The sequence below is a fragment of the Botryllus schlosseri genome, chromosome 14, assembly GCF_051294905.1.
Source record: "Botryllus schlosseri isolate E-star chromosome 14, Bs_hap1, whole genome shotgun sequence".
NCBI classification, from domain to species: Eukaryota; Metazoa; Chordata; class Ascidiacea; order Stolidobranchia; family Styelidae; genus Botryllus; species Botryllus schlosseri.
Genome location: NC_137249.1, coordinates 882,746 through 905,145, shown reverse-complemented (window position 1 = coordinate 905,145; position 22,400 = coordinate 882,746). Strand labels below are relative to the sequence as shown.

General features: G+C 41.2%; 1 long non-coding RNA gene and 1 pseudogene across 2 annotated transcripts; both read left to right on the top strand.

Annotated features, from left to right (window-relative positions):
- Positions 1-6,625: 6,625 nt before the first annotated feature.
- On the top strand, positions 6,626-7,107 carry LOC145455961 (uncharacterized). Its single transcript, XR_013920467.1, has 3 exons — positions 6,626-6,824; positions 6,878-6,936; positions 7,009-7,107. It is a non-coding gene; the product is annotated as an uncharacterized LOC145455961 (long non-coding RNA).
- A 915-nt stretch (positions 7,108-8,022) lies between these two features.
- On the top strand, positions 8,023-10,587 carry LOC145455863 (importin subunit alpha-1 pseudogene; annotated as a pseudogene). Its single transcript, XR_013920440.1, has one exon. The product of XR_013920440.1 is annotated as an importin subunit alpha-1 pseudogene (transcript).
- The last annotated feature ends 11,813 nt before the right edge of the window (positions 10,588-22,400 follow it).

The window sequence follows — 22,400 nt, the reverse complement described above, 5'->3', positions numbered from 1 at the left end:
TAAAACATATTACCGTGTCAAAATTTGAATTCTTACAAAGTGTCCCAGAGCCAGAGCCATATATAGAACACATCAGGAACATGAAGAGTCATCAATAAAATTTGCAACCATATTGTACCATATTGCAATATTGAATCAGAACATGGAATCAAATTGGTAATCTGGTCAGCACACGCCGACCGGTATTGCAATTTTCGTGTGCAATATTCGACCAACATAACGTTAAAGTTCCACTGGGCACTGCTGCACTCTCAATGTTTTACCAGTAGGTTAGCCTATTCATTCTACATTTTCGAATCCAACACAGGACTCTCTCAGACAAAGACCAGAGAATCATGAATTAGGGCCCCATTTCAATTTCAAATTCAAGTGTATATTCGTCTTTCATCTCTCAATAGCCTCAAAATATACTACCGCAAATTTAGATTCATTATATTTTGTTAACCTCATAGCGGACATTATATCGGATAAAGTGAACCTGCAATCTGCATCCATGCAATCGTTCTACACACCAGCACTGGATTAGAAACCAAATCAGATAGAACATCAGTTCAGTTCATTATTATAAATCCCATCTAATCACTTCACCGCATATATTGCGGTACAATGATAAGTTAGGAATGTGTCACTTTCACTAATCGCTCCTATTCCTGCTGCCTGCTTTACACAAGGCGAACCCGAAACGTACTATCCCAATAAATCCCATGCATATTGACATTGAAGACTCGTCTTGTTTCTCGTGATTTGAGCATAGATTTGGATTTGGATTTGAAAATTCAAATTTTGCCCGGATTGACAATTTGACATCGGATTAGGATTCAAGATATTGTTGAGGCTGGATTTGGGGAGCAGGAATGCTGAATCATTAAGTGGGGGTTGGAAATGGCGTAAAATGATATGAGACTTGTTTACCAGGCATTTTCGAGGGTACTGTATCATTGCTGCCGATATATGACGACCTCTTTGCTGCTCTGATCACTCTGGCTTCTTCTCAGATTTTTATTCAGCTATTATCTCCATGAGAAGAATGCCGCAGTCTTCCTTGATTTTTCCTTTTTTACTTCTTCTTTACATATGGTGTACACTGCAAGGGTCACCAACAATTTTGAAACCAAGAGCTACTTCTCCTGTACTGCTAATGCGAAGGGCTATACCCGTTATTCCCGCCGTTTACCCGTACTTGGTTGAATATCTTCACTTTGACATTCCGAACACTGAACAGGGTTTTTGCTCCTTACCAAGAACTCTTCACGGGACTTACGCTAGCGTCTCCGAGTTCAGCTACGTTACCGAACTAGCCGTCCAAGCGCCAAACTGAGCGTCGATGCTCGTGAATGCTAATTGTTAACCAGATTCCCTTTTCGGATCGCGGAGCAAAGACGAGCAACGCCCCCAATCGAAAACTGCGTTCGTATGTTCCTTTAGGCTCGATTGACTCATGTTCAGCTGCTGTTCACATTGAACCCTTCTCCACTACACCCTTCAAAGCTCAAATATTTGAATATTTGCTGCTGCCACCAAATGCGACTCGTCTTGTCATTCATTACTGGTGAGCTGGTACCCGTGGGCACTGTGTTGGTTACCCCTGGCCCTGAGTGTACACTGTACATTATTTTTTATGTTTAATTTCTGTCGCGATAGCCCGATTTCAAGGCCCACGCAGTTTGAAAGGTTTCAACTGCTAAACATCACAGATATCCTAAACGAGAGTGTGACTTCACATTTGCCACTCCAGTAATCCAGTATTATAACATTAGTGATGTGCTTATAAAAAACGATTCGAGCGTATCTTAGATACAATCGTTCTCTATAAGCGTAGAATTATAGCAGTGGTTCTCAAACTGGCGGCGCACCCCCCTTGCGGGCGTGATAGCATATGATAGGGGCGCGAAGCTGCGGTCAACTGAAAAAATTTTTCGCGCTCCGCGCGATTAACCTCAAGTCCATGGTGATTGCTCTGTGTGTACTCCAAATTTCATATTTCTGAATTCTCTTATCAACAATCATAACCCTCCATGTCATCAAACTGTCCGTTGGGATTGCTAACATTCTGGTTGCATTTTGTGATATGACGAAAATGGGGCGCTAAATTTTTGAAGCTAAACATGGTTATACCTATGATGCTGTCATTATTGTGCGTCCTGGAACTGAACTAAAAGTGGAATTCATAAATCTATGAACAGATCGCTGCTCACAGATTCAAATTTCAATCCTGCTTTAAGAATCAGGACAACCGACTTTCATCTCTATAGTTTTGACAAATTGGTTAATGAGGTTGACCAGTCTATAAAATCTCGCCACTATTTCTGACACGTGCACGATATCATCAAAGCAATGTTTGGTTTGTTTTAAGTAACCATATATATTATCTCCATGTCCTCACTATATAATCAAATACCAATATTGCGTTTCGGTTTATAATCCCAATTTTATATAACGCAGCCCGCAAATGGATTCATTTGTTGAATGCGGCCAGCGAGCTCAAAAGTTTGCCCATCCCTGGCCTAGCAGGATAGCTGCAGATACCAATTTTCGAGTCTTTGGTATGACCCGGCCAGGAATCGAACCCACGTTGTACTCTGTCTACATTTCATGTAGGGTGCGGAAATGATGCCGAAGATAATGAGGGATCTTCAACGGCGATCAGAAGAAGAGAAGAAGAAATGGACTGTGAGTCGATTTTGAACTCTTTCAAAATTCCATCGTTTGTAACGTAATGAACAAGCTCGGTTCAAGATACGGTCGAGGAATGGAATTTTGAGCCATCGAACCTCGAACTCGAAGAATTCACGAGATTTTGATTGCTTGCCGAATTATTTGCAGGTTTTCCAGCGAAGAAAACACGGAAACGTGGATTTCCTTCTACCAAGGTTGGGATCAGTGGCGGCTCGTCCTATAGGGCAACTGGGGCATTGCCCCACCTAAAATTCTGTTCAATAACAATTTAACCATTTATAGACGCACAGCAATCAGTATATACCGAGATCACGGCGAAACCCGCATTATTCTTGTGCTTTCGCTAACAAATGCCCATACATAGCGAAGTCTCTGCGAAAATCGAATTCTCTTCTGTGTTTTCGCTTTGTGAATGCCTAGCCGGGGTTTGCCCCGGTAGCGCTCATAACAAGGTTTCACTATCTATTCTCTCAAAGCCGCGCGCAATAAAGAAACGGTGATTTACTCTCTCCTATTCATAAAATTACCGAGCAACCGGGGCACAATAGCTCTGTGCCCCTAAGGTGTGATGTAACAATCGTATCTATATCTGAACTCGGTTACCGTGATATGCGTTGACTCGACCTTTGCTGGTATATGTCGATTTTGACGGTGTTTCGCACCATGATAATTCTTGAAACTTGGTACGATATGTCGTGAAGGTAATATTTAGCACTGCTCCAAGTTTCAGGCTTGCTACTCAAAGATAAGGGTGGTAATTTCGTTTCCGAAGTTCAGTGTGTGCTGATGCTGATCTATCATGTACAATTGTACATTGTACAGCAAACAGATTTTACTCAAAAGCCGGTATTGGTCTCCATTGATTTTGACGATGTTCCATACCGAGATCGGTCATGATATTTGGCACAGTAAGTCTTAATGTTAGTATCGACCGCTGTAATAAGTTTTAAGTTTGTCACTGAACTATGTGGGTGGTAATTTCGTTTCCAAAGTCGAGTGAGAGCTGACTCTTCATTTATCGCTAACAGATTTACGCAAAAGCCGTTATTGGTCTCTATTGATTTCAACGATGTTCCATACCTAGATCTGTCATGAGCTTTTGCACGGTATGTCTTGATTTTAGTATCGAACGCGGTGCCAAGTCTTAAAGTTGACGCTCAATGATTGAGGCAGTTATTTCGTTTTCGAGGTCGAGTATGGTAGAGATGCGCGCTGATCTGATACTTAGCCTACCTACATCATTGCGGATCTCACGGAAAAGCCGGTGTCTGTCTGTGCTAATCTAGTCTGCGTTCCATAACGAGATCGGTGATGATATTTCCAATGGTATATCTCGATGATCGCATGAAACAGCTAACTAAGATTCTCGGTTTGCATTCAAATATTCACATAATTTTATGTTCGCCAATGTGCATTTCACTGTGAAATTGTGGCCTTCAAACCATTTGCTTACAATCCCCTGTCAAATGCGATAGCTATTTCATTTTCGATGTCGGCTAACAGCTGATCATTCGATCAGCCTATTCCTCGATCTATTTTACTCAAAGTTCGGTGTTCGTCTGTCTGTATTGATTTTGACAGTGTACCATGCCGGAATGGGTTATGAGATTGCGAATGCTACTTCTCGATGATTTCATGTAACAGTATGCTAAGTTTACGGCTTTCATTCATGTATTTATTGATTAATATATTTTCCAACGGCGATTTGGCAGCAGACAGTAAGCCGTATGTGTTGCGTCACAATCTCCAGTTTCAAGGCCAAAATGTACTATGTTGTTCCGAGACCGAAGTTCCGAGGCTGCTGTCCTTGGTTCTTCAAAGACCATTCAAATTGATGTTCTGGATTCAATATGACAGGCCCAATCTATGAGATAACAATTGCGTATGTGTCCGAAGTCGTTGACCTTTGCAGTTAGGCTTACGCAATCTCTCGAGTTCTAGTCATTGGAATTAGTCTGGTCAAGTCAAGTGCGAACATGAATCGTATTGAATCTTTGCTCCGTACGTAGGCTAGTTTACGCAGTTGCCTTTAGAGCGAAATTTAAAGGTCTAGAAGACTACTCCTTGTTTCTTCGACATATTCCTGTCTTTTCATTGTATCGCATTTTTGTGGTGTATTGAACTGATAAAATTGCTAATAAACCAATGATGATGATGATAGAAATTGTCCAGTCCATTGATCCAATCGTACGCCGGGTACCTCCGCTTTGGTTGCCTATCACCTGGTCGTAACTCGTAACCACCAGCTCAGTGGTCGTAACTCACCAGGATCGTGTACGAAACACTTTCGGACGGCCTATCGATTTGCGTAATCTCTAACTCTACCATGAAATCATAACGCATGCTACTAAGGATGACCTGATAATTGATTCGTGGCATAGGGACGATTCTTAGTTCACGTACATTATGTAAAATAATCCTTTGATTAAAAAAAAATGAATAAAACATTTGTTACCACACTTCAAGTTACGGCTCACCGGCAAACCTCTCGCGGCACCTACGTTAAAATCACTGTTGTCGGGAAATTCATGTGACCATCATATTAAAGTAACTTTTTTACGTTGGAAAACGCCATTGTGACGTCATGTTGATAAAAGTCGCTCGCAGCCCTTGCCCCACCACCCGATATTGTCACGAGCCGCCACTGGTTGGGATTATTACGTGAAAGTATTCTTGAATCGTGATGGAGATTTCTGGCTAGGTAGGAAGGTTTCGAATTTCCTTTAATTCCTTATTTAAGTGTTAGGATATAACCTTACCGGTGACCTCTAGTCTTTAGGGGGGATAGGTATGTTGAGCTTGATAAAGGTGGAGTCAACAAAGTTTGGGAACCACTGAATTAGACTAACAAGAGCAAAATACCGGTAATGTTATTCTATATTATTCATGACTATATATTTTTTACATATATGCAGATGGATTACGTTCGATTTGAATATGATTTGGATATTTCAAACTAGACTATTTGTGTCGATCAGCTCCCTCGTGCTATCGGATGTGACTTCATTTGTCTACGTCGAATCTCGCTGCAGCTGAGAAACAGTTTAGGCATAGCCTTTTCAAATACTACGGTTAGCTTCTATTATAGATATTAGCTTCAACCCTTGACTGACACAAAATCGCAGAGACATGCTCATCACTGGTATACCTCGGAGGTATGTTGCCAAGCATCCCACACAGCAAATGCGTCTGCCTTCTTATAATGCGAGTAAGTATAGGTAGGGAGTATCAATATACATGTCTCCGGAAGATTACATTGTAGAGACATTGTAGGCCCATTCGTATAAACTGACTCCATGAAACGCGATTGTGTGATACGTAGCCGACCAGAGACGCCCGAGCATTTAGTTGTATCATGTAGGCCTAACTACCACGAAATACCCCGGGTGCACTTGGCTCAATCCGCATATAGATGCCGGGTTCTAATTTGCTTATCTTCCTTCTTGAACGTTCGTATGTACCCGGTTCAAGACTTTACTACGTTGTCGAATAGGAACATATAGTTTCATCAATTAATATTCATATTGTAAAAGGCCTTAGTTGACGAAAAAAACCCTCCCCGCCACTGTGCAATGTGCAATTGTGCATACATATAGGCCTACATACTCAGGCCCCGACTGAGATATATTTTATTCACGTAACCTCGAAACAAATTTGTTTCATGATAATAACAAACGAGTAGGCTAAGATAACACCCGCGCATCATTAAGAAAATGGCTGGCATTCGAAGTTTTGTTAGCTCAATGTTCTACTCATTGTTCATACCTTGTGAGCTAATTTTAATATTCTGAGTTTAATCAAATTAGCATTATCATTTCCTAGTTATATAGAACTATATGCCTTTAATAAATGTAAATTTTTTTCGTGTAGCCTATGTCATAAACAGTCGATATCAAACCTACTCAACGAGCAACCATCTGTACTAAGGAAAGACATTTGTACTCAGAAAGACATTTGCCTGCGTGACTCAGCTGAAGTCGGTCTCATAACTTGTAAACCTATAAATTCAACCATCATCAATCTTATTAAGTTCAGCAGGATAAGCGTCGTCACGTCAGCTGATATTGAATATCGAACTGCTTCTGTAATGTCGCTCAAGACTTGGATTCTTTTGCTGTTCGGATTCGCAATTTACCTTCGTTCGTCAGGTACGAGGAATTTGTGTTCCAATTCGAATCGTATTCTATTTTCTCTTTACCAGCAAAATTCTGCGTGAGAAGATACGTCAACGGCAAATGGGTCTCGAAGGGGGATTGTGGGGTTGGTAGCCTATTATACCAGTATAGGAGGAGATTGACACAGAACGTTCTGTTACGTGCACTTTTCATGAAGGGTCCGGGAAGAATGTCGGAGATGCAGAAGGAACTTCAACGCAAAATTGCAGACGAGAAGAGGAATGGCGAGGAATGGACCGTGAGTGGGATCCGGTAATCTGGCTACATGTTCTAGATGGAGACGGGTATCTGATTGAAAATACTATTTCAAGTCATTTCGACACCTTCTTATCTTTTCATTATGTCACAATCTTCCTGTGTTTTGAACTGATGAAAATTTTAATAAAGTGATTGACACAGAATTGAGTTGAGGATAAAGCTACGGGAGGGTTGGTATTGCTTGAAATCATTAATATTTTTTTGCTCTTTTGTTACATAATCATGATATTATATACTTATATGTATAAGTACGCTATTTGGAAGGAATCACGCTCAGTTGATGACTTTTTCATACCTGCTAAACATGTCCATTCCCATTACACGAGATCCTCGTCTAAAGGAAACATCTACTTACCCCAACCCAATATAGCAACCTAACTAAGAGATCTATCGACTACTCGGGACATATCATCTGGAATGCATTACCACCACATATCCGTGAATTGCCTTATAATAGATTCAAAAAAGCCCTACTTGATCACCTCTTGTCGTTACACTAACACTGTTTCCCTACCTCGCCCAGACATTGCTTCATTGATCATTTGCTACCATTGTTTGATTTTTTTTTCTATTTTCCTTTCTTAACTAAACATTTTTTACAGCCAGACTGTTCAGAGTCAAGTGTACCTGTTTGATGCTGGTGTGATCAGACTAGATGACCTTCACGGTCTTATCGATCATTCCTATCTAATACCGAATACTGTGCACGCATATTTTCTGTACCACCATCACTGCCGTTTGTTATGTATTTTGGTTAGATGAAAATAAAGACTCTCTCTCTCTCTCTCTCTCTCTCTCTCTCTCTCTCTGGTTCGTTCTGACTCTAGCTTTCCTCGAAACCATCGATCCGCATCATCAAGCTTCCCACATGAAAATATTTAACACGTGAACAAATCCCGCCCTGTGATTGGCCAGACGTTCCCGAGGCAAGACTCCAGGGAGTTTCAAAGTCATTTCAGTTTGGTGGCGTTTCTGGAAGCTTGTCGCGGCCGTTTTGGGTTCATTATTTCCACTATTTTTCGTCGCTCCATCTACAATACCGTATCAACATGTCGTCGGAGCATTCCGTAAGCTACAAGAACACCGACAAAACCATGGATCACATCAAGCAGAAGAGAAGGGAGGGTGCTGTACAAATCCGAAAAGCTCAACGCCAGGAACAGCTCTTGAAGCGTCGCAATATCGTGTTGGACGACCTCAACACTAGCCCGTTGAAGGAAATCAACAGCGATGTCGGAGATTATTCCAATCAGGCCGGTATTACCATGAATTTTGAAGAAATAGTGCATGGTATTCGTGATGATTCCGATCCGCAAAAGCAATTCGTTTGTACTCAGAACGCACGTAAAATCTTATCCCGCGAACGCCACCCGCCGATCGACAGAATGATCGACGCTAATATCATCCCTAAATTGGTATCGTTCTTGAAACGTGACGATGTTAACATGCAATTTGAGGCTGCTTGGGCATTAACTAATATCGCGTCTGGCAATGGTGAACAAACTGCTGCTGTCGTTAATGGCGGTGCTGTTCCAAGTTTGATTAAAATGATGAGCCATGATGCTATGAATGTGGTTGAGCAGGCGGTATGGGCTTTAGGTAATATAGCCGGTGATGGCGCAAAGTTGAGAGATTATCTTCTTGATAACGGAATCGTATCTCCATTGGTTCATCTTGTCAACAATGTCGCGTGGGACACTCAACTTGGATTTCTACAAAACCTAACTTGGACGATATCCAATTTGTGCCGTAACAAAAACCCACACACGGCTTTACCGCACATTGTGCAGCTTCTACCTACTATTGTGAAATTAGCCAACTGCTCGGATAAGAGCGTACGCACAGATGCGTGCTGGGCTTTGAGTTACGTAACTGACGGGCCGAATGAACGTATCGAATTGGTCATAAAGACAGGAATTGTGGAAGGCCTTGTACAAGTTCTCATGACGGTTCAAGATTCTCTCGTAATCACGCCAGTTCTGAGAACTCTCGGTAATATCGTGACTGGCTCTGACCAGCAAACTCAAGCCGTGATTGATTGTGGAATTTTGCCGACTTTCCACTACTTGCTAAATCATGAGAAGCCTACTCTTCAAAAGGAAGCTTCTTGGACATTAAGCAACATCACTGCCGGGACGCAATCTCAAATACAAGCGGTCATTGATGCTAATGTAATGCCCAGAGTGATTAACTTACTCAACACCGCAGATTATAAAACCAGGAAAGAAGCGTGTTGGGCTGTTACTAATTTCACGTCTGGTGCGTCGCCGTCTCAACTGTGTTATTTAATGTCACTTGGTGTGGTTCCTGGCTTGATCAATATGCTCGATGCAAAGGAACCTAAAATCATACAAGTATGTCTTGATGGATTATCTAACATTTTGATGGCGGCCGAACAAATTGGCAACATGGAAGAAGTGATACAATGTATCGAAGAATGTAACGGCGTGGATAAAATCGAAGAGCTTCAACAGCACGAAAATGAAGGCGTCTACAAGTTGTCGTACAACTTGATTGATACTTATTTCAACGAGGAGAACGACGTGGTTGACTTGGCGCTGGCACCCGAACAGCAACAAAACGGTTTCACGTTCAATGGTAATCAACCTAACGGGGAGTTTTCGTTATAATGTTACAGCTGCACATCTACTTAACGTAGATTTGAAACTTTTTGTATGGTTTTTGAAGCAAGAGTTGGATAATGTTAATTTTTTGCCAGATGTGGACAATCACAGTCACTGCTTTGGGGTTAATGAAGTGTATATGTGCTTGCGCGAAATTTTTGCTACTGCCATCGATTTGTGATTTAAAATTCATCCCATCATGTGTATATTCCGAAACTGACATAGGGCTAGGTATTCTTGTCACACGTCTTGATAAACTGGATGTGCTGTTGCTGTGTTATTATGCAGTAAACTTATGCATGACTGCCTCGGAATGAATCGTCATTATTCACATCCCATTAGGGTGTATTTTCACTGCCTATTGAACGGCCATACTCCTAACCCTTGACTTTGAAGTTGATACGTGAAACGGGTATTATTTATCTGTCCTGTAGATTGTGCTATCCTTTGAACTTTTTCGCCGAGTGTGTAATTATCTTTTGAATTATAGCAAGTCATGCCAAATTACATTGTTGCGTGCGGGTATAGGAAAGGTTTGCAGGCTTTCGCAGTAGAGTATAGTGCATAGCGAATCAACGAGAGATAACCTAGTGCTGTGTTGATATATGTATTGATCCATGGGTTCTCATTTGGCTGTATTTATGTGGTGCTTACCTTCGTTCACCGAGATCCTGCTTCCCTAATCCATTAGTAGTAGCTCTGAACAATTTTCTCTCTTTGTTACGTAATAGCCTTGTAAGGTACTATTTTACCTTTCCAATTCCTCGAAACGAGGCCCAATGTCACCACTCTAACTAACGACGATTTTTTTGCTAATGTGGGTGGATTCAATAAAACTTTCTTTGACTTCTCGACATGCAGACTTGAAACAGAATATTTTCAGCATTTCCAAATTAGACTAGAATCAGAGTTAAAATTGCGGTTTCTCCCAAATTAGAGTAGAATTTCAGAGTTGGCGAAAACATCGACCTTGAATGAAGTCCGTTTCATATCAAACCAGAGCTCATTCTCAGCGCGAGAATTGTCTGTGCGCAGCAAGCTTCGTTGTTTTGTACCATACAGTTCTGTAGCATTTTCAGGAAAACTAGGAATTGGATTCGAATTACAGCAGAGAAACATTTCACACGGTAGATGAACGGAATTTCGCTCCAACTGCACAACTAGCTGTCAGGACCGTAACTGACGCACCCCAAACCCCCCAATTAGGGGGGCCTAAAATTATTTCGTGAAATCGCATAAATTATAGAGCATTTTTTGAAAATTAAAGCAACATTTCAAATTTAGCGCGATTTCAAGGTGCCAAATATCGCGATTATTTGATACTCTTCCTCAAAGAAAAGAACACGCAAGATTTTTAGAAATGGACATATCGGCGTTGGCCATTACCGCGACACGACGCACCAAGACATATAACGATTTCGGACATATTACATGCGACTCCAAGAAGTGTGCCAGAACGATCGGCAGCGTAAAAACCTTGGCCGAAAAGGACTGCCCTTACGCTGACCGAAAACTTCGTTATATATACAAAATACATATGGGTTCAATTGTCCATAGCCTATAGGCGCCTAAATGACTGGCGCCGAATGTTCCTGTCTTGGCAATCTGAACCCCAGAAGACGAATTCCATCCGGCAGGGAAAAATTATACTCCAGTGAAGAAATACCAATTTGAAATCGTGTGCGTCTTTTAGTTTAGTACGTTTGCCCGATTCTATATTTTTTATATAGCAGACAGGAGGTCACGAAATACCATCATGTAACGAAGTTATACCAACGAGTTCGCCCGCCCGAAGATGTTTAATTATTATTTACGGGCCCTACAGTTTCCAAGACACCTCACTCAGCTCTACCGGTAAATCTGATAAAGTGAGCAGAGAGGACAAGAAATTGATAGCAATATATATGCAATTCCCGATCTTATTGACCGATTTTATCATTAATTATCGAAAAATTTTGCGCTTCGCCCTGGCTCACCAAACAGTACGGCTGATTTCGTGGCAAAAGCGATCAACACGACGGGAGGGTGTCGGTTTATCACTCTATGGGAGCCCAAGACCCGATTTTTTTTGGGACCTAACGAAGTTCTGTTTCGTTCCTGCCAACGGGTATACGCAAGAAGATGTTCAGTTATTATTGAGGGGTCCTACCTTTTCAAATACATCTCACTCAGCTCTATCGGTAAATCTGATTACGTCAGCAGATAGGGGATAAAAATTGATAGCAATATATATGCAACTCTCGATGGCACTGACCGATTCCATAATTAATTCTTGAAATTTTTCGCGCATCGCGCGGCCAGGCTAGACTAGGTGGCCCACTAAACGAACACCCAATATTGATGAGAAGTAGCGGAAAAGAGCGGGTAGATGAAGGGGGTCTTGGGGCCGAAGCCCCCCAGATGTCCGGTTTATCACCCTATGGGGGGCCCAAGACCAACGTTTTGGGGGGGCTGACGCAGTGCTGTTACGGCCCTGCTTGCTGTCCAAGTCTGCTCACCAGTACGGGGGTAGTAGCTGGCTTCCACAAGGACTGTAAGTCGGAGGTGCTCAAAAGTTATCGATGACACTTGTGTAAAAGTCGAGTTTATGCCATAAATCTCTGTACAATTGTAAAAATAGTGTAGAATTTCATTATAAAAGTATCACGAAACTCAAATAAATCTATTCACGAAGAATTCAAAATCTCCCGGCCACATCCCCTCCCCCAATCGTTTTTCCGAATAGGTGTTGGAAAACGGGTTTCCGTGTCGATTTTCCTTGTCCCCAGCCCGCCTCGTAACCTGTGGTGTTCTGCAAGGCTCAATTCTTGGGCCGGTCATTTTTACTCTGTATGTCAATGATATGTTTGAAACCTCCGCACTGAGCACCACACTGTTCACTGTTCACTGACGCTACTCCCCTCCTGTCTAACGCAATTACTACCGCAAACTTGAATGCTGTCACCCGTGACCTAATGCCCAAAGTGCATTAGTGGACGTTCCATAATAGCCTCCGTGTTGACGCCGCGAAATCCCAATTATTGGTCGTGAATTCGCGGGTAAACCTAACCGTTGGCATCGCTGGCCAACTAATTTCCAACGCTGAAAGTGCCAAATACCTTGCTGTTTTACTGAATTCGGACATGTGTTGGAAGAATCACGCGCAATCGCTAAAACCTCAATTATCTAAGGCAGAGGTTCTCAACCGCTAGAGTCCGACTCGAGTCACGATTTTCGGATGACTCGACTTGACTCGAGTCATTTCCCAAAATACGGAAATGACTCGACTCGACTCGAGTCAATGTGTATTAACTCGACTTGGACTCGAGTCATTGCACATGACTGGAACCAAGTCATATGACTCGAGACTCCGACTGCCAAGAGCGACATTTCATCGTAATTTTGAAGCATAATAAAGTAACCACACCATTGAGATTTCGTCTTGGTACTTGAAAATGCGATCAGAAACTGCTTAAAGTGAGGAAAATTTTATATTATAAATGCGAACCATTTGATATCACCAAAATAGTTATAAAAAGTGGGTTTAACAAGACTTTAACTGGAAACTGAGCAGTCAACACAATGACATGGACTCGGACTCGAGTCATAATACCATGACTCGGACTCGACCCTCTGCTCGCTGACTTGAACTCGTACTTGACTCGGTGGTGAATTGAAAATGACTCGAGTCAAAACTCTAAAAGTGAGATGGACTTGTGACTCGGAGCTTTGTGACTTGGTTACAACCCTGGGAATGGTACCAAATAAACAAGAAATTTGGCAACACTACATCACGCTCAGCTTGGAACAAAAATTGAAAAAGTTGCATAAAATTTCAAATAAGTACCATATAATGTATGTTAATCCATGAAATAAATTTGGGCCCCCTTCAAGCTCGTTCGCCCCAATTGGGGGGTTGGGTGCGGCATTTACAGCAGTCCTGGTTGTACGCCAAGGTGAGTGTCTTATTCAAAGACTACTCCAAGTCGTTTCGGCAGCCCCTATCTTTTCATTTTATAGCATTCGTGTATTGCATTGATTTTGATAAAAATTTTAATAAAATGATGATGATGATGATGATGATAGAGAGAGAGAGAATCTTATTCGTATACATAACACATCAACATTACACTACAAAAATGTAACAGTGAAATGCGACATGCAAGGTAAACGGGAGACTCGACATGACAAAGTCTTCAGAGCCGAGCCACCCAGGACAGGAGCAATTTTCACAGTCGATAGCTAATAAGTAAAGAATAAAAAATAACTAAGGAACGAAAAGAGCTGTCCTTTGTTCGCGTCATGAAGAATAAGCCGTCTCCACGTGCATTTTTGGTCGTGTTTATTAAATATATCTCACTGGACGTTCTAACAGTCGCACCCTTTGGTATTTTTGCCTTTTGATTCCTCAAAATCGCCCACTGGGGGCGATATCGCCCTCGTTGGGATATGGGAAGGGGTTGGGAACCACAACCACTGATCTAAACAGAAACAGCTGGTCGATCAAGATCGCACCACTAGCACTGTAACATCGGGAATTACACCGAGTTTGAGGCTAAATTGAGATAACGTACTTAGTTACCATCCTTCTATCTGTTCATTACATCGCATTGAACATTATGTGTGTATTAAGCGAATGTAAGTAATGGTACTGCTGAGTATGATGAATAAGATTGATGCACATGCGCATTTTGGTTATCCGAGTAAATGCTTCTCCAAATGTTCGACTCGTACATGGACATATTTCTAGCGTTGAGATGGTTCGGTTTATACAGCTGCATGAACACGAGATACATTCTAACTTCAGTATCATTTTGTCGTTGAACACCGTAAATCAGGGGTGGGCAAACTTTTGAGCTCGCGGGCCGCATTCAACATCTAAATCCATTCGTGGGCCGCACTATATTCTATAAAATTGGGATTATAAACCGAAACGCAATATTGGTATTTGATAATATAGTGAGGACATGGAGTTGATATATGTGCTTATTTAAAACAAACCAAACATTGCTTTGATGGTATCGTACTCGCGTCAGAAACATAGTGGCGAGATTTCATCGGCTGGTCGACCTCAATAACCAATTTGTCAAAACTATAGAGATGAAAGTCGGAAAATCTGTGAGCAGCGGTCTGTTCATAGATTTACTAATTCCACTTTTGGTTCAGTTCCAGGACACAAAATGCAGACAGCATCATAACCATGCTAGCTTCAAACACACTTCTACTATGTGTAGATAAAATATAAATACCCCAATTCTACGCATACCGAGAACGAATCTACCTAAGACACGCGCGAATCGGTTTTTATAAGCACATAACTGAAATTATTAAAGTAGAGTGGCCAATCTGAAATCCCACTCGTGGTCCGAATTATGTCAATCTCGTTTAGGATTTCTGTGATATTTAGCAGTTGAAACCTTTCAAACTGCGTGGGCCTTGAGATCGGGCTGTCGCGCCAGAAATTAAACGAAGTATTTACCTTGGAATAGGGGTTCTCAAACTTTTTAAGACACCCCCCCCCCCCCTTATGATGTTGAAGCATTTCGCGGCCCCATATCGTCATGTCACAAAACGCAACCAGGATGCTAGCAAACCTAACGGATAGTTTGATGGCAGGTAACTATGAAATTCTGACTAAATACCGAGCAACAATTATGAAGCGGATTACAATCGCGCGGAGCGCGAAAATTTTTAACAGTTGAGCTCAGCTTCGCACCCCCTTCAGATGCCTTCACACCCGCAAGAAGGCGTGCGTCCCAGTTTGGGAACCATTGTCTTAAGATTATCATGGTGAAATATACTAAGAAAAAGTTTAATCAAGTCCCTACATTAATTCGATATTGAGTATGTATTTTATCAATATTTAAAAAAAGTTTCTTTAGACTCTCGCGGGCCGCACAGAACGGTGTCGCGGGCCGCATGCGGCCCGCGGGCCGTAGTTTGCCCACCCCTGCCGTAAATATATCCAGCTGGTTTATGAACAATTTTATCAAATCAATACACCACAAGATTGCGATATACAAGGAAAAGATAGGAAGTTTGTCGAGACGACTTGGAGTAACCTTTGCAATCAGACAGCAACTTTGGCCTTGACGATGTATATAAGAGGCATGCACATTGCACACTGAATGAAAAGTAAACGAAGTTAATATAAAAGGACAAGCGTCAAAATTAGATGGCCTCACTTTGCGGCTGGATCTGTGGACTGCAGTCTGCAACTTGATAGGATAAGGATGTTTGACGGATTACGACTCTATTTTTATGCCCAGCCGTTTTCATATCAAACGTAAAGGTAAACTGTAGGCTCGCCCCGTCCCTTTTGAGACATATCCGACGTCAGCGCGTGCAATTGTAGGCCTACTATTGCTACAAATTTATGACCGTCCACAACTATACTTTCCTACGAGGATGTCATGTAGGAGTAAAATCACAGTACAGCGAGTAGAGCGTTCGCGACACGCACAAACAATGGACACTAAAGGCAGTATATATCAACATTTAAAATTGCAAAATAGAGCACGCTGAAACCAAAATCGAACACGCTAAAATATATGGTCTGCTAGAGTGTATAAATTTGATCCTATCTTATAAAGGATTTCCAGCTTAACTGAAGTTCAAAATAGTACTTCTAATCGGGGTCCAGGTCTTGGAAATAACTATTTCCTTCTGCTGTTGTCATATTTCGTTACATTTCCTATGTAAATTTATGTTATCAAATTTACCAGGGTTTTTAAAGCCGAAGAGCTTCAGCCCATTTAATTAGGATCTGATTCCCATCGTTCTAACAAGATTTGTCCCCAGTATGTGACCTGTGTTATGTCTTTACGCGATAAAGTCTGTCGTGTGTTATCAAATTACCGGAATGGGGCTCCTCTTCCACGTCGGTGGCATTTTGTAAATCAATTAGAATAGGCTGCATCGAAAGTTGGTCCAGAGAAAATTGATAATGGAGGCTCCAATATCTTCTTGTATCAATCAACCAATCTTCTGGGATGTTGTAGGTTTATCGTTTATGAATGGGCCTAGCCGAGGATCACGTAATAGAGGCCTGTATTACACAGTAGGCCTACACCATCACTCTTTGGCCATAAGTCATAACGGCTTCCATTATAGCGTGTGGTGAGTGAGAAAACTGTTGTCTGCTGTCCCAGTCGATTTTGAATTTCCTGTGGAATATTCTCTCGGGATTTTACGTGTTTTTATTTCTTCCGATCGACGATATATCTTTTCATCGCGCCAAGGATTCTGAAACAAATCGAGAAAGCGCATGCTATTGTATGAGATCCCAAGGGCTAGCTAGGAATGAGATGAGATCACTCTCATGCCTCTCAGGGGCGTATCATTTTTACACACTATCTGTTGCAGCACTGACAGAAAGTGCTTTAGCCTGAATGCCTGAACGTAAAACTGAGAAAAACTTGAACATGAAGCCTACGGTTTGAAATTCGTGCCCTATACAGATATGTCCTGCGTGGAGTGTGCGTGCACTGTGCGTGTGAAGTGAATACGTAAGCCTTCGTTGTCAACCTACCTGTGTCTAATTAGCTTGGTGAATGCTGTTCAATGTTCATTAGTAGAGCGATAAATTTATCTTGTGAACCAATGAGGTAAAAGCGTGCACATTTGCAGATCAGCACCATTCAATGTGTACCAGTGTTGACTGTTGACGGGTACCGTTAATATGACTGTGACAATCCTCCATCCACTTTGTGCAATGGTAAAACTAAATTCTGCATTTTAGGCTGTCCTTGATTTCAACGACGGGGCATAGCAATTATGCGTTGAAGACCCTGAGTGGCCACCGTAAATTGTGCTAACTTTTCAACAACATGATTAGTGAGTTGATTACGTAACGGCCCCGTGTCTCGTGTATCACGTAGTAAATTGCGTGTCTTTTGCAGATGAAAATACTAGTCTAGTGTTTGTATGCTAAACTCAGACTGGATGCGGATTTTACAAAGACAACAGCTATGTGGTAAGCTAACATTTGATCACAAAGGCAACAGGAATGTGAGAGGATGTAAATATTACTTATTTTTCTGTAATTTTATGCTATCATGATTCTTATTGAAATTTAGCCACCAGAGACGGCCTTGGGGTCTTGATGATGATGTCAATGCCGAATTTTGCACTTGCTTGCATGGAACATTACGACAATTGAGTCATGTGACTCAATTCTCTTCATGCGCAAAGAGCAGTTGGCGTGGATCTTGCTCATCAACTGAAAGCTGTATCAAACCATGTTTCGATCTGTTAATTGAACTTATAGTCTGATTACAGAAGGTAACGTGATATCGAACGTATTATCCCGAGACACGCCAAACAGCATGTGAATTTACTACCTAATAGGGACCACTCACTGTGTACATAAATTGACACAAAAGTAACGATTGTTCGTCAATAGAGTCGCAAGTGACGTAATAGTGGTAGAGGAAACCAATTGACTATACGGCGTTGACGATTGGAATCGCTGGTCCGTCTCAAAGGAATTTGGTTTAGCTTTTGCGAATGAATTTTACACTGAAATTGTTTTTTTTTATTGCGATGGCGATATTGGATGTACAACAACAGTGCAACATTCAATAAGCTGACATCAATTGGCGGGTTTATTTGTGAGCAGTCGAGTTATATATATCTATAGTGTGGATATTCTCAAAATTCGAGGAAACAGAACCTCTGTCCACACTGCATGGGTTTTTGAAACTAAAGCATTGGTTAGAAAGACAGGGGTTGAATTGAAATAAATGTAACTGGTAACGGATGTACGGATTTGCAGTTGACAGGGGAATCAAGTTGATGCATAGGACTGGCGAATGATTTAGTAACTAGCCAAGTTAAAAGATTCAGAAAAAAGTACGTTATCTAGTGAATAAGACTACATTAATAAATGAATACGTTAAGAACTTCACCCCCTTTTCGAAACAAACAATTCGACATATTATGACTTGAGATTTATTGCTAATTCGTTAGGATAACGGCAAGGAAACGGTGTCATCAGGTCGAGAGAAAATCCATGTCAGGTGTTTCCCCCAAGGGATTTGTTTTGACTTGTCGCGTCCCCGTCGTAAGCGCTTACCGATCCTATCCAAAACACCGCCGCTCTGATGGATATCGGTCGGTATAAACGCCTTAGCCATTTGTTGCCAAACACTTGATTTCCTATAGACACATCAATAGTATGACTCGCATAACATCCGAACCGCTTTTCTATCATTTTGGAACCGGTTACTCACTGCCCACCGGCAGGAAAGTCAACCTTCGGCGGGTTTAATCATGCTGATCTTTCAAACACATAATATGAAGCTAGTCGCTTGACTTTTCGCGACGGAATTCCCCACCCATGCATGTTGCCTGACGTGAAGACGTAAAAACCTATTGCTGAGTGACCGCTTGGATTCAATATCTGAGTCAAGGATCACATTTCAGGTTTGCAAATGCACAGTGCATTACAGTCCGGCTTCAGACAAGTTTTGAATACTTTACTATAGATAATTCTAGTTTTCCAATTAGAGTCAAATACAGGTACTGTAATTCTAATTTAATTTGTGAAACGTTTCTACGCTCCAATTCTATTTCTAGTCCAATTTCTGGCTTTCGCGAAAATGCAACGATAGATCAGTGCGAAACGATCCAAGCTTGGCGTGCAAATATTTGCCGTTCTTACGCTGGTGAGAATGAACCTGATTTGGTATGAGCTAAACTTGATTCTAATTCGGAAGTTAAATAAATTTCCAAGTTAATGCGAACTCAGTAATTCTATTTCTAATCGAACTTGGGAAAACTGTGTAGCTATAATTATAATTATGAAGTGATCGACTTTTATAGTTCCCGGCTTACCGGATGTATCCCATACTTCTGGAGTTGAGAATTTATCTCTCAAAAGTTTCTCAGGTTTTGCAGTAGCAATACAAATTGAATCAGAGAGTTGACATTCATATGTCGATGTCCGAACATTTTTCATCAATGCATTTTGAAGAACTTCTTGGAGGTACGGTGCTTTTTTAAGTCAGTGTCACCTGTTTCAAAATGAACAATGAGTTTCGCATCATAAGTTCGACGTGTGATTGGTATTGATGTGACATTACGTGTTCTTCTAGTTATCGAATTTCAAGTCGCATAAATACAACATATAACATGTAATAATTTCAGTAGCCAGTAAGTAATTTTCTATGCTACAGTCACACATACAAATGATACAATATATTTTTCAATTGTCTGATACAGTTGCTGACGAATGCCAGCCGAAAATATTCGGGTTTGTTTCAATATCAATATACCATTCTATTACATGCTATAGTTCGTGGTGAGGAATTGTCTTGGGACATGCTCGAAATTGCTACCTGTTAGCTGACCGTTGACTGTTGAGTCATTCATCAATTTGCTATCATTCGGAAACTCTTCCTTGATGTTATGATCGCACGAGACGTAACTGCGCTATAATGTAAAACCGTTCAACCGCAAACCGGATTTTAAGTCGTATTTTATCGGATGTAGTAGTTAGGTTTACCATACCCCGGAAGACAAAGTATATGGGTCGTATAAATTGATTGCGAAATGCTGGGCAATGTGGGCATATTAACTTTTTGCCACTTTACCATATTAGAAGCTGTTATATATTATGAATTCTGATCCTCACACCAGCGATGGCGTGTCATCACCCCAACATTGTAGAATGTTCGACAAAGTAACTGTGATATTGCATTACTTTGCTATAATAGCTAGGTCTGTGCACAGCGATTCGTGTACTCGAATTCGAACCGAGTATTAATTGTGATGAATCTAGTCGTGACAAGATTTTCCTTAAAACCTCGATTGGTGGCATCAAAGCATGGCGGGAACGACATTTCTGTGATATAGTGATCTTCGTACCGCATTTACTATGCACGGTAGGGCTGTTCAAAAATAACTTTTTTTCGGATACTTCAAGTGCTCCATTCATTGTGCCCAGCTACACTATAATAGGAAGCATTATTGTGGCAAGTTACAGTAAGGGTAACCTTGAATTTTAGATGTCAAAACACCATGCCACAATGGACGCGACAATCCCGTGAATCATCCCCGTTCGGAACGGAACCCACTGTACCGAACCGCCAGTCTTTAATCCTTCAATAGGTATTCAGAAAGTTGTTCGTGGTTTATCTCCTTTTTGTGCCATCCACTCTATACAATACCACCGCCAAGAATCGCACAATCGACGCGGCAATAAGCATTGTATGGTAAATCCCTTACAAAAGCATCGGATTAAAAAGAGTAATTTTGTAACTAACTCGATGGGCAAGCTTAGAATACGCTGTGAGTAACATGTTTTTAGATTAGGGTATTTTAGGGACGTATTTTAGGTGGCTTAGATGCCGCTAAATCATTGAATGATTTTTAGTGTGGTTAATTACATATAGAAGAGTCCTATATGCTCTTTAATTTTTGGGTTCATTTCAATATGAATTATTAGTATTCAATTGTATACTTAGAACTTTGCAGTTTTTAGGTAAATCTAGCCCTGGAAAATTGCTAATTTATCAGAAATAGCTGCTTCCACTTGTACTTGCGTAGAAAATGACGACGTTACGTATATATCCTCACTTAAACCCTATATGTCCAATGCCCTGGAATGTAAAGAACTCAGAGAACGATAATACTTGAACATTAGCGAGACATACAAATTTATGGCGTCTCTACAAATAAATAAAAGCGATACACGCGACCTCCCGTGAAATGACCAAGCCAACGCAATAATTACCTAACCAATGATTACCAACACAACTGTATACTTGTTGTTGTTGTTTTGTGGCATTCATGGAGTATGTCGACTACAATGCTCATATACACCAGGCCGGTATTCGTTATTTTTGATTCCGTAACTGCCGATTTGTAGCACGGCCCGCTTCTATTTTTGTAAGACGCCGCTTACGCGAATGAGATGGCGAGGAGCCTAGATAAACCTCCAACACTTCGGTAGGAATTCTGGAGTCGGCCGGACTCGAAGCCCGCAATCCATTGGTGGCGTAGACTGTGTACTTGTATACTGGAGTACCAAGGTTGACTTCTTTGACCACCCCTGATGTATTCTACCTGTTATCTTTGTCCAAAGAGTGTCATTCTCAAATAACGGCGATAAAATATACACGACTTTGATCCATCACAATCTTGCGCTCATAAATATCGAATTGAAAGCATCAAAAATGTCCTTGTGTGTATATTCCACGCTTGACTTATCCCGAATCGTTGTCTCTTTTATTCAATGCTCGGTTCATATACGTCTGACGTGCGCTGATGTAAATAATCATTTTCGGAAAAGGCAGTTCATTCTTTCGTTTGTGCGCCGTGCAGTCGACTTTAAACACAATACGCCAACAGAAGGAGTTTGTGTATGAGCTGAAGCCTCGATTATAGAATTTTTATGCCTGTGATGTCATATTTGTTGATACCATTGTAGATATACGATGTTCTTTCCAATTACATACGGTCTAGAACAGAGGTCTCAAACTCAAATGTGCTCGCGGGCCAATTTCCTAGTTTTGATGACGCCGCGGGCCGCAGCATCAATGATAGGGGTTTTTATTGGCCTTATTTGACGGGACCTTGCAGACAGGCATTCCACAAACATCGTGGAAATGCAATTTACTATTGTACTATTAACGCTTGACACGGAAAAAAAAATCACATTTTCAAATATTTGAATAAAATTGTT